The sequence below is a fragment of the Oncorhynchus clarkii genome, chromosome 28, assembly GCF_045791955.1.
Source record: "Oncorhynchus clarkii lewisi isolate Uvic-CL-2024 chromosome 28, UVic_Ocla_1.0, whole genome shotgun sequence".
NCBI lineage: Eukaryota > Metazoa > Chordata > Actinopteri > Salmoniformes > Salmonidae > Oncorhynchus > Oncorhynchus clarkii.
In genome coordinates this window covers 39211094-39228428 of record NC_092174.1, presented here as the reverse complement: position 1 = coordinate 39228428, position 17335 = coordinate 39211094, and the positions used below count along the sequence as shown (strand labels likewise).

Here is a 17335-nt window from a genome sequence, read left to right as displayed (position 1 = left end):
CCTAAGAGAGACATTCACTAGCCTGGAATCCAAAATGAATTGCTCCATTTCACTTTTGACATTCCCACAATTGGTCCAGAGAAGAAGTTGACAGTCAGTACAAGTATTTGAGCTTGTCACAATCCAACCCAAAACCCTGTGCCATCTCAGTGATAATGTTTAATGTCCTGATGTTATGCCGACAGGCTAAACTGTGCTCCAGAAGGGGAAGTTTGTCATTTGCCCCGCCCGAGGCCCTTGCTGATTTGCCCCGCCCGAGGCCCTTGCTGATTTGTCCCGCCCGAGGCCCTTGCTGATTTGCCCCGCCCGAGGCCCTTGCTGATTTGCCCCGCCCGAGGCCCTTGCTGATTTGCCGAACCTCAAAGTTAGGCCATGTTTCATGTACAGTACTTGGATAAATCCTGCCATCCAACTTTACACAACCTCTTAAGTCTACCCCTTCCTTTTTCGAACATTCTGTTAAAAATCGCGCAACTTTTCAGCGTCCTGCTACTCATGCCAGGAATATAGTATATGCATATGATTAGTATGTGTGGATAGAAAACACTCTGAAGTTTCTAAAACTGGTTAAATCACGGCTGTGACTATAACAGATCGTGTGTTTCATTGAAAAACGCAAGAAAAACTGCTCTCTGAAAGCTAAAAATAATTTCCATAAGTCACTTTCATGGGGTGTTAAAAGGGGACAAAATTTAATATCGACCTGCATGCAATTCATACAGATTCCACACGATGTCGCCATTGTCGTCATTTTCAATGGAATTTTTTGTTGGAAAATCCAACTATCTGGAATCCGTTTCTTCCGGTCTCCACCAGGATGTTTTCAATGTGCACATTGGCAGCCATTGATTTGCAGACGAGGAGCTATTGAATATACATCGCCCTGTAATCATTTTGATAGATTATAAACGTTTACTAATACCTAAAGTTGGATTACAAAAGTATTTCGAAGTGTTTTGTGAAAGTTTATCGTCGACTTTTTTAATTAAAAAAAATGACGCAGCGTTTAAAAACGATGTTTTTTTCTGAATGACACAGCTTCCATAGAAAGCTATTTTGGGTATATATGGACCGATTTAAACGAAAAAAAGACCCAATAGTGATGTTTATGGGGCATATAGGAGTGCCAAGAAAGAAGCTCGTCAAAGGTAATGAATGTTTTATATTTTATTTCTGCGTTTTGTGTAGCGCCGGATAAGCAAAGTCTTTGTTTACGTCGCATTCAGGCATTTTGAGGTGTTGCATGCTATCAGATAATAGCTTCTCATGCTTTCGCCGAAAAGCATTTTAAAAATCTGACTTGTTGGCTAGGTTCACAACGAGTGTAGCTTTAATTCAATACCCTGCATGTGAATTTTGATTAAGGTTTGAGTTTTAACGAGTACATTTAGCATTCAGCGTAGCGCATTTGCATTTCCAGGTGTCTACTTGAGACATCTGCGTCTCAAGTAGGAGCAAGAAGTTAAGACAGTCATCGTCACACAAACAGGGTGTCAGTGCTCTCAAATGTCCCCCATTTCTGTCCACCAAACCATCCTTTTCAAAAACATTGGTTTTGAGTAGCCTAGTTATTGGGGACTTGAGAAAAGGCTCCCCGAAAGAAAACCACAGCGAGCCAAACTGCTTTGAGTATTTATGCCCTGTCTCCACTGAGCCAGCCAACACCCAGCTAGAGGCCCCCCGAGACTGGTCTAAAAACGACTCAGAAAGGGGTACGAGTTATGTGGCCTTGTGGTTAGTGTCCGCCCTGAGATTGGAAGGTTGGGGGGGGTTGAGATCCCCGGTCGAGTCGTACCAAAGAGTATGGCAACGCCAAGGATTGTGGGTTTGATTTTCACTAAGGACAACCCATGCCAAAGACGTCCAGGGGGGGGTGTACTTGTTCATCAAGCTGCCGTACGCTACAGAAACAGGCTCAGACAAGCCGTACTGAAAAGGGTCCTAAAGCAGAACGCTCATTAACAAATCAACAAAGTGCCTGCTCTCTTCATAGGGGAGACTGTGGGATAGGCAAGTCCAGCCTTGAGGTGGCTCAGTGTGCACTGTGCTGACAACTGTGGATTTATTCTCATCCTTTCTTTACCTTGCCTAGTTAAATAAAGGTTCAATACATGTTTGTTTTTTAAAGCAGAGCAGTGTGAAGATAAAACCCTGAAGACTCAGGTGGATCACACATCACACATCACACGCTACAGAAGAACAAGAAGCCAGAGAGAGAGGATCCAAATAAACAACAACACGGTGTCTCATGGGTGATTTAAATTCAAACCCAATATGGTAAACAAACAGATGGTGGTTTTATGAATCACAATTCGTCAGGCCTAGGTTGTATCTCAAACAGCACCCTATTTCGTAGTGCACTATATCGGACACTAGTTGCCATTTCAGACACAGATAAAATGTGTTCTCAATCAACATCTGTCTACACAGTCTGCAATAGGCTATTATAGCAGTGTCTCTCCAGCCACTCCTAGTTTGTCCCAAATGGCACCCCTTACCCTTTCTAACAAACTACTTTTGACCAGAACCTTTAGGAAATGGGATGCCATTTGTCTGCAGTCACTGCCAGTAGATGTTATCTTTAGATCATTACCTTAAAACACACACTGTGAGACTGTGTGATTAACTAACAACCCTAATAGGAATACCTCAGCCAGAACACCCATATTACCACAACCACACTCTCCACGGCTATTAATCCAACCAAACATCCATGGTTTACCGAATGATAAATCACAGCTGAGCTGAGCCACTACTATAGTATTGGACACTGAATTAGGGGCCAGATGTGACGACTGTGGATGCATCCTAAAATTGAAACCTATTCCCTATTTCTGTGTTCTACTTTTGACCAGAGCTGTGTGGTCCCTGGTCAAAAGCAGTGCACTATATAGGGTATGGGTGACATTTAGGACGGAGACTTGGTCTGAGTGATTTCCTAGCTGCATTTCCTGACAGACAGACGGACAGTTTCGGCAGGCGAGAATGACAGGAAGATGCAGCCCTTCTCAGTCTGTCCAGACTAAACCTTATTTTGAGGAGATATGGAGGGTGGCCAAGACAAGACGCCAGTCTCTTCTAGCGACCTTGCTTCCCAGAGGCTTTTCAGGCGTCTCTGGCACATGAAGAAAGCAGCACTGACAGGATGTGTGCCTCCTCGCCTGCGGTAGTTGCAGACTGACTAAGGTATTGGGTACTGCTTTGCAAGGTGTTAGGTTAGGTCCTGTGTGGCTCAGTTGGTAGAGCATGACGCTTGAAACGCCAAGGATTGTGGGTTTGATTTCCACCGGGGGCTACCCATACTGAAAATGTATACACGCATGACTAAGTCGCTTTGGATAAAAGTGTCAGCTAAAATTGGCATATTATATTGTAAAAATCTCAGAACTAGCTCGTGGCAAGAAAAGGTATGTGAACCCTTTGAAATGACCTGGATTTCTACATAGAATTGGTCATCAAATTTGATTGGATCATCATCTAAGTCACAACTATAAAACAAACAGTCTGCTTAAACTAAATAACACTAATTATTGTATTTTTCTTGTCTATATTGAACACATAATTTAAACATTCACAGTGTAGGTTGGTAAAAGTATGTGAACCCCTAGGCTAATGACTTCTCCAAAAGCTAATTGGAGTCAGGAGTCAGCTAACCTGGAGACCAATCAATGAGACAAGATTGGAGATGTTGGTTAGAGCTGCCTTGCCATGTATAAAACACTCACAAAATTTGAGTTCGCTATTCACAAGAAGCATTGCCTGGTGTGAACCCTGCCTCGAACAAAAAGAGAGCTCAGAAGACCCAAGATTAAGAATTGTTAACTTGCAATAAAGCTGGAAAGGGTTACAAAAGTATCTCTAAAAGCCTTGATGTTCATCAGTCCACAGTAAGAGAAAATGTCTGTAAATGGAGAAAGATCAGCACTGTTGCTACACTCTCTAGGAGTGGCCGTCCTGGAAAGATGACTGCAAGAGCAGAATGAGGCTAAGAAGAATCCTAGACTGTCAGCTAAAGACTTACAGAAATCTCTGGAACATGCTAACATCTCTGTTCACGAGTCTACGATACATAAAACACTAAACAAGACTGGTGTTCGTTCATGGGAGGACACCACGGAAGAAGCCACTGCTGTCCAAAAAAAACACTGCTGCACGTCTGAAGTTCACAAAAGAGCATCTGGATGTTTCCCAGCGCTACTGGCAAAATATTCTGTGGACAGATTAAACTAAAGTTGAGTTGTTTGGAAGGAGCACAACACTATGTGTGAAGAAAAAAAGGCACAGCACACCAACATCAAAACCTCATCCCACTGTAAAGTATGGTGGAGGGAGCATCATGGTTTGGGGCTGCTTTGCTGCCTTAGGGCCTGGACCGCTTGCTATCATCGAAAGAAAAATCTATTCCAAAGTTTATCAAGACATTTTGCAGGAGAATGTAAGGCTATCTGTCCACCAATTGAAGCTCAACAGAAGTTGGGTGATGCAACAGGACAACGACCCATTACACAGAAGTAAATCAACAACAACAAAACAGAAGACAATACACCTTCTGTGGCCCAGTCAGAGTCCCGACCTTCTGGAGTGGCCCAGTCAGAGTCCCGACCTTCTGGAGTGGCCCAGTCAGAGTCCCGACCTTCTGGAGTGACCCAGTCAGAGTCCCGACCTTCTGGAGTGACCCAGTCAGAGTCCCGACCTTCTGGAGTGACCCAGTCAGAGTCCCGACCTTCTGGAGTGACCCAGTCAGAGTCCTGACCTTCTGGAGTGGCCCAGTCAGAGTTCTGACCTTCTGGAGTGGCCCAGTCAGAGTCCTGACCTTCTGGAGTGGCCCAGTCAGAGTCCTGACCTTCTGGAGTGGCCCAGTCAGAGTCCTGACCTTCTGAAGTGGCCCAGTCAGAGTCCTGACCTTCTGAAGTGGCCCAGTCAGAGTCCTGACCTTCTGGAGTGGCCCAGTCAGAGTCCTGACCTTCTGGAGTGACCCAGTCAGAGTCCTGACCTTCTGGAGTGGCCCAGTCAGAGTCCTGACCTTCTGGAGTGGCCCAGTCATTGTCCTGACCTCAACCCGATGGAGATGCTGTGGCATGACCTCAAGACGGCGGTTCACACCAGACATCCCAAGAACATTGCTGAACTGAAACAGTTTTGTGAAGAGAAACGGTCCAAAATTCCTCCTGACCGTTGTGCAAGGTCTGATCCGCAACTACAGAAAACACTTGGTTGAGTTTATTGCTGCCAAAGGAGGGTCAACTAGTTATTAAATCCAAGGGTTCACATACTTTTCCCACCCTACACTGTTAAATGTTTACACGGTGTGTTCAATAAAGACATGATAACGTATAGTTGTTTGTGTGTTATTAGTTTAAGCAGACTGTGTCCATCTATTGTTGTGACCTAGATGAAGACCAGATCAAATTTTATGACCAATTTATGCAGAAATCTGGGTATTTCCAAAGGGTTCAGGTAGTTTTTGTTGCTACTGTATGCCTAGGCCTCTCATACGAAGTCCATGCACTGCTGTCGATTGACAACCTGACTGAGCCTGGCTAGCACCGTGTGGACTGGACAGAGAACCAGTTTGCTACCAGTTGATTAGACCTATATCTAGACGGCACTGTCCCAGATAAACACCCCTAGAAATGTAGGGAAGCACTCGTTTCACGCCCCTTCCATACCAAAGTGACTTTTTCATAGCTGGTTTGGAGAATTTATTACAGCAGATTAGGAGAATTAAAGTAGCAGGTTAGGGGACTCAGGTTAAGGTTAGGAGACTCAGATTAAGGTTACGAAAAGGGTTAGGGTTAGAAAAAATGCTTTCCTAACCTGCTATGAAGCTCACTTCTTATCAAAGTGGCGGGAACAGAGTATGTCCCTAGCAGCATCCCTTAAAAGGACAGTGTGACATTTGGGCAATTAAACCCGTTTTTCTACAAACCCAGGCAGATTAATTGATGGTTATAATTTGTATGTCTCTGCGTGCAGCTTGAAGGAAGTCGAAGGCCGTTTCTGGAGCCATTGTCTACAGCAGGGGTGTCAAAGTCAAATGGACGGAGGGCCAAATAAAAAAATCAGCTACAAGACGAGGGCCGGACTGTTCGAATGTTCATTGAAAAATTTTTAAATGACGCATATAGTCTAGTGAACCTAATTGAACCTACTGAAAACCTAACAAATATATTACAATATGATCAGATAAATAAAGCAATATTTTCTTATGGCTCTGTCAGTAATCTTTAATTTTCAACAGACACAAAAGACAAATTTCCTTTATATAAATATCCCCATAACATGAACATTAAATGAAAGAAACCGGTATTCAAGGCACCATCAGTAGACTATATTTTCTATTTTAGCAAAAGTGGGCTAAATTTACTTCAAAGAAAAAACAATAATAGCAATTTTCTATCATCCACTCAACTGAAATATTTTTAAAATATAATTGGATTGAAATACAAAAAAATAAAGTGCAAAAATCTATTAATCAAAAACAACACTTTGTTTAAGGAGAAGTAACATGCAGTGAAAACAAATATTAAATTTTAACTTTTAAACTTGAACTGAGTAAAAACTCTAAATATGTGATTGCACAGTAATGTTCACTTGTTTGAGGTTGAGGGTGATACTTGGTGGTGTCCCATCTTTTCCACAAGTTCATCAATGTTCGGGGTAAGGCTCTGAGCTGAAGAAATCCTCAGAATTGAGTGGAGGTGTTCAGCAGTAAGTCGACTTCTGTGTGATGTTTTGTTCAGGTTCATCAAAGAAAACAGTTGTTCACACAGGTATGTGCTGCCAAACATAGACAACGTTTGAGCAGCCTGGATGCGCAGCTGGGGCATTGTGCCGGGGAGGAAACGGGCGAACTCCGCAGCACCCACTGCCGCATATTTTGCCCTCAGTGCATCATTGCATTGGAGGTCAATCAACTCCATTTGGAGGTTTGGTGGTGAGCTTTCCACGTCAACAGCAAATGGGTTACCGAGCAGTTCCAACCTGCTTTTTTGTGCTTCAAAGTCAGCAAATCGGCGTCGAAAGTCAGCGGCAAGCATACCTATTTTATCAGCCAACTGTGTGCTCGGGAACGCACTGGTAGAGAGCTTCTCTTTCATGGTCTGGCAGCTGGGAAAGTGGCTCAAATTTTCTTTCCGCATCTGCGTCTCCCACAGAGTCAGTTTGGTTTTAAATGCCTTCACTGTACTGTACATATCAGAGATGACACGATCCCGACCCTGCAGCTGCAAGTTTATTGCATTCAGATGACTCGTAATGTCACACAGAAAAGCCATTTCACACAGAAACATTTCGTCTCGGAGTTGTGTTGTGTCTTTCCCTTTGCTGTCCAAGAACAGACAAATCTCCTCACGAAGCTCGAAACATCTTTGAAGCACCTTTCCCTGGCTTAGCCATCGCACCTCTGTGTGATAAGGCAAATCACCATGCTCCGTTTCTAACTCCGTCAGAAATGCCTTGAACTGGCGGTGATTCAAACCTTTGGCTCTGATAAAGTTAACTGTGCGCGTGATGATGCTCATTACATGCTCCATTTTCAAGGCTTTACCGCACAACGCTTCCTGGTGTATGATACAATGATAAGCTGTCAGCTCACCTGTCGCGTTTTCCTCTTGCATCTTTTCCCGTATCTTCGCCACCAGTCCGCTCCTGTGTCCACACATCGCAGGTGCTCCGTCGGTTGTCAAACCCACGAGTTTTTCCCAAGGCAGCTCCATCTCATTTACACATCTTGACACCTCTTCATACAAATCATGCCCCGTAGTTGTGCCATGCATAGGACGTAAAGCCAAAAACTCCTCTGTCACGCTTAGGTTGGAGTCCACTCCGCGGATGAAAATTGACAACTGGGCAATGTCAGAAATGTCGGTGCTCTCATCCACAGCCAAGGAATATGCAATAAAATCTTTTCCCTTTTTCACAAGCTGCTCTTTTAGATTGATGGACAACTGGTCTACTCTCTCGGCAATGGTGTTTCTGCTCAGACTCACATTTAAAAAGAGTTGCCTTTTTTCTGGGCAAACTTCGTCACAAACTTTAATCATGCAGTTTTTGATGAAATCCCCCTCCGTAAATGGCCGGGCTGATTTAGCGATCTCTTCTGCCAAAATAAAACTGGCCTTGACAGTTGCGTCCGCGTGTGTGTCCGCGTGTTTCGTTTCATAATGTCGTCTCAGATTATACTCTTTCAGTACCGCCACACTTTCTCCACACAGAAGACACACAGGTTTTCCAGCTACCTTCGTGAACATATACTCCGACTCCCACCTTGTTTGAAACCCCCGGTTCTCAGTATCCACCTTCCGTTTTGCCATTTTTGATGGGTATCTGAAAGTTAATTTTACTGTGATGCTGACGACTGCTGTGCCAATAAATATTGAAATGAAGCAGCCTACTGCTCGGTGCGTCACCTTTGCATTGTGGGAAATGTAGTATTGGTGCGTGTAAAAGATCTGCGGGCTGCCGGCTTGCTGCGGGCCGGTTCTAATAATAAATCAAGATCATCCCAGGGGCCGTAAAAAACCTTCTTGCGGGCCGGATGTGGCCCGCGGGCCTTGACTCTGACATATGTGGTCTACAGGAACAACTACCACACATTAACACGGCTTTGATCCGCATCGGTCTGCCTGCAGAGAGCCAAAAGACACAGCATTGACTTTTAAAGGCCACTTGTATTCTGTAACAATAAGGGGATGGGATTTACAGTGGAGGTGCTTTAGGGCCCGCCCTATGTTCCTCCAGGAACAAAGAGGATTACGTATAATGGGGTGGGACATGGAGGGAGGGGCAGTTTCAATGGAACACAAACAAGGGTCACAGAGAGAATAGCTAGAGGACATAAGTCAGGCCAAGTTAGGAATGCTGGGACTCTGTGGTAGCATCCCAAATAGCACCCTATATAGTGCACTACTTTTGACCAGAGCCCACAGCACCCTATTCCCTATGTAGTGCACTACTTTTGACCAGAACCCATAGCACCCTATTCCTTATGTAGTGCACTACGTTTGACCAGAACCCATAGCACCCTATTCCCTATGTAGTGCACTACGTTTGACCAGGACCCATAGCACCCTATTCCCTATGTAGTGCACTACGTTTGACCAGAACCCATAGCACCCTATTCCCTATGTAGTGCACTACGTTTGACCAGGACCCATAGCACCCTATTCCCTATGTAGTGCACTACGTTTGACCAGGACCCATAGCACCCTATTCCCTATGTAGTGCACTACGTTTGACCAGAACCCATAGCACCCTATTCCCTATGTAGTGCACTACGTTTGACCAGGACCCATAGCACCCTATTCCCTATGTAGTGCACTACGTTTGACCAGGACCCATAGCACCCTATTCCCTATGTAGTGCACTACTTTTGACCAGAACCCATAGCACCCTATTCCCTATGTAGTGCACTACGTTTGACCAGGACCCATAGCACCCTATTCCCTACGTAGTGCACTACGTTTGACCAGGACCCTGTCTCTTCATCTAATAACCAATGCCAGACACCGTGGTAATGACTGATGCACGGCTGGTGTCTGCATTACCACATGTTTTTATGTCCCCCCCCCCACTTCATTGAAATCACACTTCAGTTATCATTAAACATTGTTTTCCATGTTTTAAACGATCGGTTATAAAGGCCTGGGGGAAGACTGTAATTGAAATAAAACCAGAGAGGAGGTGAACTTTAGGCTACTTGGTGAATTTAAGGCATGAATGAAAAGACATTGCGAGACGCAGATTACCAAAACATATGAGCATCTTTCGTCTGCCTCCCTCTCTCCGGCTAATAATGGAGGTCTGTGTGTATCCTATCGTATTCATGGTACCGATGTCTTAGGGACAGTCCTGCAAGCACAGAATATCCTTCTCTTCAGGGACAGTCCTGCAAGCACAGAATATCCTTCTCTTCAGGGACAGTCCTGCAAGCACAGAATATCCTTCTCTTCAGGGACAGTCCTGCAAGCACAGAATATCCTTCTCTTCAGGGACAGTCCTGCAAGGACAGAATATCCTTCTCTTCATTTTGCCTCATTACAGACGGCTATCGGTAGCATGTATTCATTACGCTTTCCAGACATAATGGAACGTGGCCCGTTAAACGCACCTCTGCTACAGCATGTCTGTCTGTCTGTCTGTCTGTTAGGGTAGGCTACATTACGGGTTTTTAAAATGCCAAACCTTCTCCGGTGATGTGAATGGACATTTTACTTGTCTGTAACAGGAATGCTGCTTCTGAATTCCATCACTAGGCAACCAGAACTGTCAATCAAATAATTTCAAGCTGCCGTGCGCAACCTGCTTGCCTGCTCACAGACCAACTCTCTCCTAAAAAAGTACTTTCAAGTTTGTTAAATACTGTAAGAAAAAAAACAATACATCAATCAGCAAAGTTTATTGTTATTTGGGTGAAAAAATACAGAACAGTTTACAGAATTCTACTGAATGAAAGGGTACAGACCTGATGGCAGTAGGCTTTGTGCCAAAGAACAGCCCTAAACATGTGCTATATTGGCCATATACCACACCACCATATACCACACCCCCATATATCACACCCCCATATACCACACCCCCTAGTGCATTATTGCTTAAATATACACTGAGTATCAGTGGTGGAAAAAGAATCCAATTGTCATACTTGAGTAGTAAAGAGTAAAGATACCTTAACAGAAAATGGCTCAAGTAAAAGTGAAAGTCAGCCAGTAAAATACTACTTGAGCAAAAGCCTAAAAGTATTTGGTTTAGTATCAAAAGTAAATGTAATTGATAAAATATACTTAAGTATGAAAAGAAAAAGTATAATCATTTCAAATGGTTTATATAAAGCAAACGGCACCATATTGTTTTTTGGGGGGGGGGATTTTCCGGTCATCCCTACTGCCAGATCAGAGGCAGTATGTATGATCAGGGATGTTCTCTTGATAAGTGTGTGAATTGGACTCTTTTCCTGTCCTGCTAAGCATTGAAAATATAACAGGTACTTTTGGGTGTCAGGGAAAATGAATGGATAAAAAAAGTATATTATTTTATTTAGTAATGTAGTAGAGTAAAAGTAAAAGTTGTCAAAAATATAAATAGTCAGGTAAAGTACAGATACTTCAATAAACTACTTAAGTAGTACTTTAAAGTATTTTACTGAAGTACTTTACACCACTGCTGCGTATACAAAACATTAAGAACACCTGCTCTCTCCATGACAGACAGACTGACCAGGTGAAAGATATGATCCCTTATGTCACTAGTTAAATCCACTTCAATCAGTGTAGATGAAGGGAAGCAGACCGGTTAAAGAATGATTCTTAAGTCTGGAGACATGGTGTCTGTGTGGAATTCAGAGGGTGAATGGGTAAGACAAAACAGGTAAGTGCCTTTGAACGGGGTCTGGTAGTAGGTGACAGGTGCACCAGTTTGTGTCAAGAACTGCAACGCTACTGAGTTTTTCACACTCAACAGTTTCCTGTGTGTACCAAGAATGGTCCACCACCCAAAGGACATCCAGTCAACTTGATGGTATTGCCATGGTGTGAGTACAACTCATCTCGTCCCCAAACGGCGCTCTAGTAATTGAGCCTGTGGATGTCTGAGGTTATGCTGCAACATCCTAAATGACCTGGTCAAGCTAAATAAACGAAATCCTTCTCTAGCCGGGGAAGGATGGGCTGAGTCTGGTTCTTCTGAAGGTTCCTTCCTCCTCCCACATTTTTACAAATTCATCAAAAATGAAAAGCTGAAATGTCAATAAGTATTCAACCCCTTTGTTATGGCAAGCCTAAATACGTTCAGGAGTAACAACTTGCTAAACAAGTCACATAATAAGTTGCATCGACTCACACTGCGTGCAATAATAGTCTTTAACATGATTTTTGAATGACTACCTCACCTCTGTACCCCACACACACAATTAACAGTCAGGTCCCTCAGTAAATGTAAAAACCCATTCTACCACACACCAGGGAGATTTACCACTGCCTCACAAAAGGGACCTTGTAGATGGGCTTTAAAAAAAAGCAGACATTGAGTATCCCTTTGAGCCTGGTGAAGTTATTCATTACACTGGATGGTGTATCAATACACTCACATCAACAACACTGTATCCACAATACTAACCTAATTGACAGAGTGACAGAGTGCTGAAGGCCCAAAAAGTTGATACTTTGTTTTGTGTTGCACTGAAACATGCTAGGGGGAGATGCAGGTTAACTAATTACATTTTATGTTACCTTTATTTAACTAGGCAAGTCAGTTAAGAACAAATTCTTATTTTCAATGACGGCCTAGGAACAGTTGGTTAACTGCCTGTTCAGGGGCAGAACGACAGATTTGTACCTTGTCAGCTCGGGGATTTGAACTTGCAACCTTCCGGTTACTAGCCCAACGCTCTAATCACTAGGCTACCCTATCGCCCCAAATAACAAAGAATGCAATCTACATGATCAGTCTCTGTGTGTAAAATTAAAAGTGGTTAATGTGAACCTAACTCACAGCTAAAACATGTAAAGAAAGCAATCCAATGTTATTTATTGCCAAGACTTTACTGCAAAATGACATGTCTTGAGAAAAAAAACATATTGCAGTTAGCCACGACAGCCTTTACAATAGAACGCTTGTGACCACGACAGCCTTTACAATAGAATGCTTGTGACCACGACAGCCTTTACAATAGAACGCGTGTTACCACGACAACCTTCACAATAGAATGCTTGTGACCACGACAGCCTTTATAATAGAACACTTGTTAGCACGACAGCCTTTACAATAGAACGCTTGTTACCACGACAGCCTTTACAATAGAACGCTTGTTACCACGACAGCCTTTATAATAGAACGCTTGTTACCACGACAGCCTTTATAATAGAACGCTTGTTACCACGACCGCCTTTATAATAGAACGCTTGTTACCACGACCGCCTTTGTAATAGAACGCTTGTTACCACGACAGCCTTTATAATAGAACGCTTGTTACCACACACATTAAAAAAAAACATCTTAAAGCAGAAATAGAATGAAACAGGCATTCTATTTTTGCTATATTATAGTGGCCACTATAGACATCGATCAAGTGCACAAGGCTACATGTGTGCAACAATAACGTTTACTGAGTATAAAAAATGATAATCCCCCCTCACTCACACGTGTTACTGTCAAGAAAACAAAAACGATATCTTTGGGCTACACTGCACATTATTACATTGTACACGTTCTGCCTGTGGACATCTGTTCTACAATGTGTCAGCAAAAGTGAGAAAGAGGGAAAGTGTGTGGTGTTCCTTTCACCTCTATAGTGGCATCCATCTTAAACCAGGCCCTGCTCCAGCTACACTTGATCCCACTTGTTTAACAAGCAACGCCTCATTTTCACCTAATTCTCTCATTCTGAAAATGAACCACATACTGTAGAGGGAAAAGATTAGTTAATAGACAGGTTAGTTTGTTAGCTAGTTAACGTGTCACACAGATTGCCGGGGTCCAGTGAGCAACTAAACGCGTTATAACTTGAAGAACGGCAAGGAGTCGTATAGTTAATACAATAGCGAATTGGTTAGGTTACTAATGTTAGCTCATCTGATGTTGTAACGTTAGCTGTCTGACTTTATTAGCAAGCTAATTCTCACACATTAAACTAAATTGTTTGATCAGGTGAGTTGTCTAATGTTGCTCAACATTTCTCTGGCTAGCTAACGGACAAGTCGATACAGTTAGAATGATACTTAACAACGCTAATACTTGTTCCACCACACTTTCTCCCTCACCTCAAACTTTCCAAATGTTTTTTGGTTACAGTGATTAATTTGGTGGCTAGTTTGTGAACAGAATAAGAAATATTCCAAAACATGCATCCTGTTTTCAACACAAGGCACTAAAGTAAAACTGCAACAACAACAACAACAAAATATGACAAAGAAATTCACTTTTTGTCTGGAATACAAAGTGTTAGATTTGGGTCAAATCCAATAAAACACATTACTGAGTACCACAGATTTGGGTCAAATCCAATAAAACACATTACTGAGTACCACTCTTCATATTTTCTAGAATAGTAGCGGCTGCGTCATGTTATGTGGATTTATCATGGATCCCCATTAGTTCCCGCCAAGACAGTAGCTACTCTTCCTGGGGTCCAAACAGACCAAAGCTTCCACATTACATATAAAACAACAGATAAAACAGTGAACTATGTTTGTACTGAATGAGCTAAAGATCAAAAGATTCCATCATATAACGTCCCTACACCACCACACATCCACAACATGTTCAATACCTCCATACAACAATACCACAATGTGTGCGTATGCATGTGTCTGTACCTTTGTGTGTCGCTTCACAGACCTTGTTGTTCCATAAGGTGTATTTTTACCTGCTTTTTAAATATGATTCTACTGCTTGAATTCAGTTACCTGATGTGGAATAGAGTTCCATGTAGTCATGGCTCTATGTAGTACTGTGTCCCTCCCATAGTCTGCCTCCCTGCCTCTCACTCTGTCTTGTGGGGTGTCCGAGCGGTCTGTTTAAACTACTAGCACACAGCGCGGTACATTCAGCTTGTCAACACATCTTACAAAAACAAGTAATGATGAAGTCAATCTCTCTTCCACTTTGAGCCAGGAGAGATTGACATGCATGTCAGTAACGTTAGCTCTCCGTGTACTTTTAAGGGCCAGCCGTGCTGCCCTGTTCTGAGCCAACTGCAATTTTCACAAATCCTTCTTTGTGGCACCTGACCACACTACTGAACAGTAGTCCAGGTGCACCAAAACCAGGGCCTGTAGGACCTGCCTTGTTGATAGTGTTGTTAAGAAGGTAGAAACTAGGGCCTGTAGGACCTGCCTTGTTGATAGTGTTGTTAAGAAGGTAGAAACCAGGGCCTGTAGGACCTACCTTGTGGATAGTGTTGTTAAACTAGGGCCTGTAGGACTTGCCTTGTTGATAGTGCTGTTAAGAAGGTAGAAACTAGGGCCTGTAGGACCTGCCTTGTTGATAGTGCTGTTAAGAAGGCAGAGCAGCACTTTATAATGGACAGACTTCTCCCCATGTTAACTACTGTTGTATCAATATGTTTTGACCATGACAGTTTACAATCCAGGGTTACTCCAAGCAGTTTAGTCATCTCAACTTGCTCAATTTCCACATGATTCATTACGAGACATAGTTGAGGTTTAACGTTTAGTGAATGATTTGTCCCAAATACAATGCTTTTAGTTTTGGAAATATTTAGGAAGAACTTATTGGTATGCTTGTAATCGGACTGGGGTGTTTTTCAGGACAAAAATAGAAACAGAATAGCGCTAAGCAATCCTTGAGGAAAACTCTGTTCAGTCTGCTTTCCACCAGACACTGGGAGATGAATTCACCTTTCAGTAGGACTGAACAAGGCCAAATCTACACTGGACCTGCATACCAAGAAGACAGTGAATGTTCCTGAGTGGCCGAGTTACAGTTTTGACTTAAATCTGTGGCAAGACTTTTAAAATGATTGTCTAGCAATGATCAACAACCAAATTGACAGAGCTTGAAGAATTTTGAAAATAATAAATGGACAATTATTGTACAATCCAGGTGTGCAAAGCTCTTAAGAGACTTACCCAGAATGACTCACAGCTGTAATCACTGACAAAGGTGATTCTAACATGTATTGACTCAGGGCCAGGGATATGATTACTTATGTAAATTAGATGCTTTGAATTTTCAATAATAAATACACTTTTTCCACTTTGTCATTATGGGGTATTTTGTGTCGATGGGTGAGAAAAAAAGTAATTTAATCCATTTTGAATTCAGGCTGTAACACAAAATGTGGAATAAGTCAAGGGGTATGAATTCTTAATGAAGGTAATGTAACTCGATTCGATTGTGTATAACACCAAATAAACTATTTTGTTAGCAAGCTGCAGTTGTCTTACTAGTTATGGGTACTTCTTCATGTAGGAACATGCCAAGAAGTTGCCCGGACACCTGATTTTGAACTGCATTTAATTCAACATCGAGCAGAAATGAGCATTTGAATCAGGAAAGTTTCCTCTCACCTCTGCATGCCAGAATGTTTAATTAAAATGATATTTTAATGTACTTTACCAGTTGTCTGTGCTGTTGTTCGGTTGGAATGTGACAATAGATCCACAGAAAAGTAGAATTTTAAAACCTTTCTACGGGGAAGTGGGTTCACATTTCTATCACCTGAAACACGCGCAGAACCATGTAAACAAGTGCACCATGCATCTCCCGCATGTACTTTAATATTGTGTGCGTGCTTCATGTAATATACATCTGAAAACACTACCAGTGGTTTGAAAAGTTGCCTTAATGATACTTTCCTGTGGGTATACTGTCTCACATGACCTACCGCCAAAAAGGACCAACCGCACGGACAACCGGTAATGTATGAAAAATATATAATTTTATTCAACATTATGGCTTGTAGAGGTCGTGTGAGGTAACTCATTTGTGCCCGACGTAGAATTCAATGGAATGCAACGTCGGTTTTCCAGCCAAGAAGCCACTGAGCAGCTTCCTGGAATATTTATGCCTCCTCTCCCCCCTAGGTTAGGTAGCTAGTGTGGTGTTATTAGGAGTAACAACGTACAATATTTCTCTATTTCACATTCTAAGGGCACGAAATAAGGAAGTCTACCTGGTTTGGTGTTTCCTCCTAACGCCAGGTGCAAGTAATATCCAACCACCTGAATCTATCGTTCCGTGGATCAGCGAGTCGGAACAGGTTGCTTCTTATTTCAGAAGGCCAGTGGCTCGTTTTACTCGCTGAAAGCAAAACTCAATGTGTGGGAAGACGCGCTAGTTAGTTAGTTAGTTAGTTAGCAGGATTAACTACCTAGCAAACTAGAACAGAAAATAATACATGTTTCATTCTCCTGGGAAAGACAACCAGTCAGACTCGACATACCTTGTCTTCAGGCTGTAATAATCCTTGTTGTGTCAAAGTAAGCAATTGTGGAGAGGGTATAATTCCATAAACTTTTCGTCTTATCTTTTCGCCTCGACTTCCCTGTGGACACTACACCGTCATCAGTTACGACACTTCTAGCAAGGTATCCGCACTAACTACACACTTTCTCCGCCTTGTTCCACTTTTCCCTGACGTTCCCGTCTGCGCTCGCTCCCGCTTTTGCCTATCTGCCAGTTTCGTCAGCCTCCTACCGCTCAACACAGTCCGCAACTATTTTTGAGGGAGGTGTTGGTAGACTGGCTCCACCTTGTGGCGCAAGGGAAAAGGGCTCCAAACACCTTCGGCGAGCAATGGTGCATTTTGAAACTGCTTCTATTACAACTGAAATGTATGCTGCCCTACAAATGCAAAACGCAGTAACTACGAATT

The 17335-nt window shown here is 42.8% G+C and overlaps 1 protein-coding gene across 9 annotated transcripts in view; it reads right to left on the bottom strand.

Moving 5' to 3' along the window:
• Nucleotides 1-17174, bottom strand: part of LOC139386830 (rho GTPase-activating protein 12-like) — a 117525-nt gene extending 100351 nt beyond the window's left edge. For 2 of the 9 annotated variants that reach the window (XM_071132666.1, XM_071132667.1), the window contains exon 1: nt 16904-17096. The gene's annotated coding sequence lies outside the window, so the exon portion shown is untranslated. Of the gene's footprint in view, nt 1-16903 lie in introns of all 9 variants that reach the window. The other 7 variants (XM_071132668.1, XM_071132673.1, XM_071132671.1 and 4 more) reach the window with 7 other exon arrangements.
• Between the last annotated feature and the right edge of the window lie 161 nt (nt 17175-17335).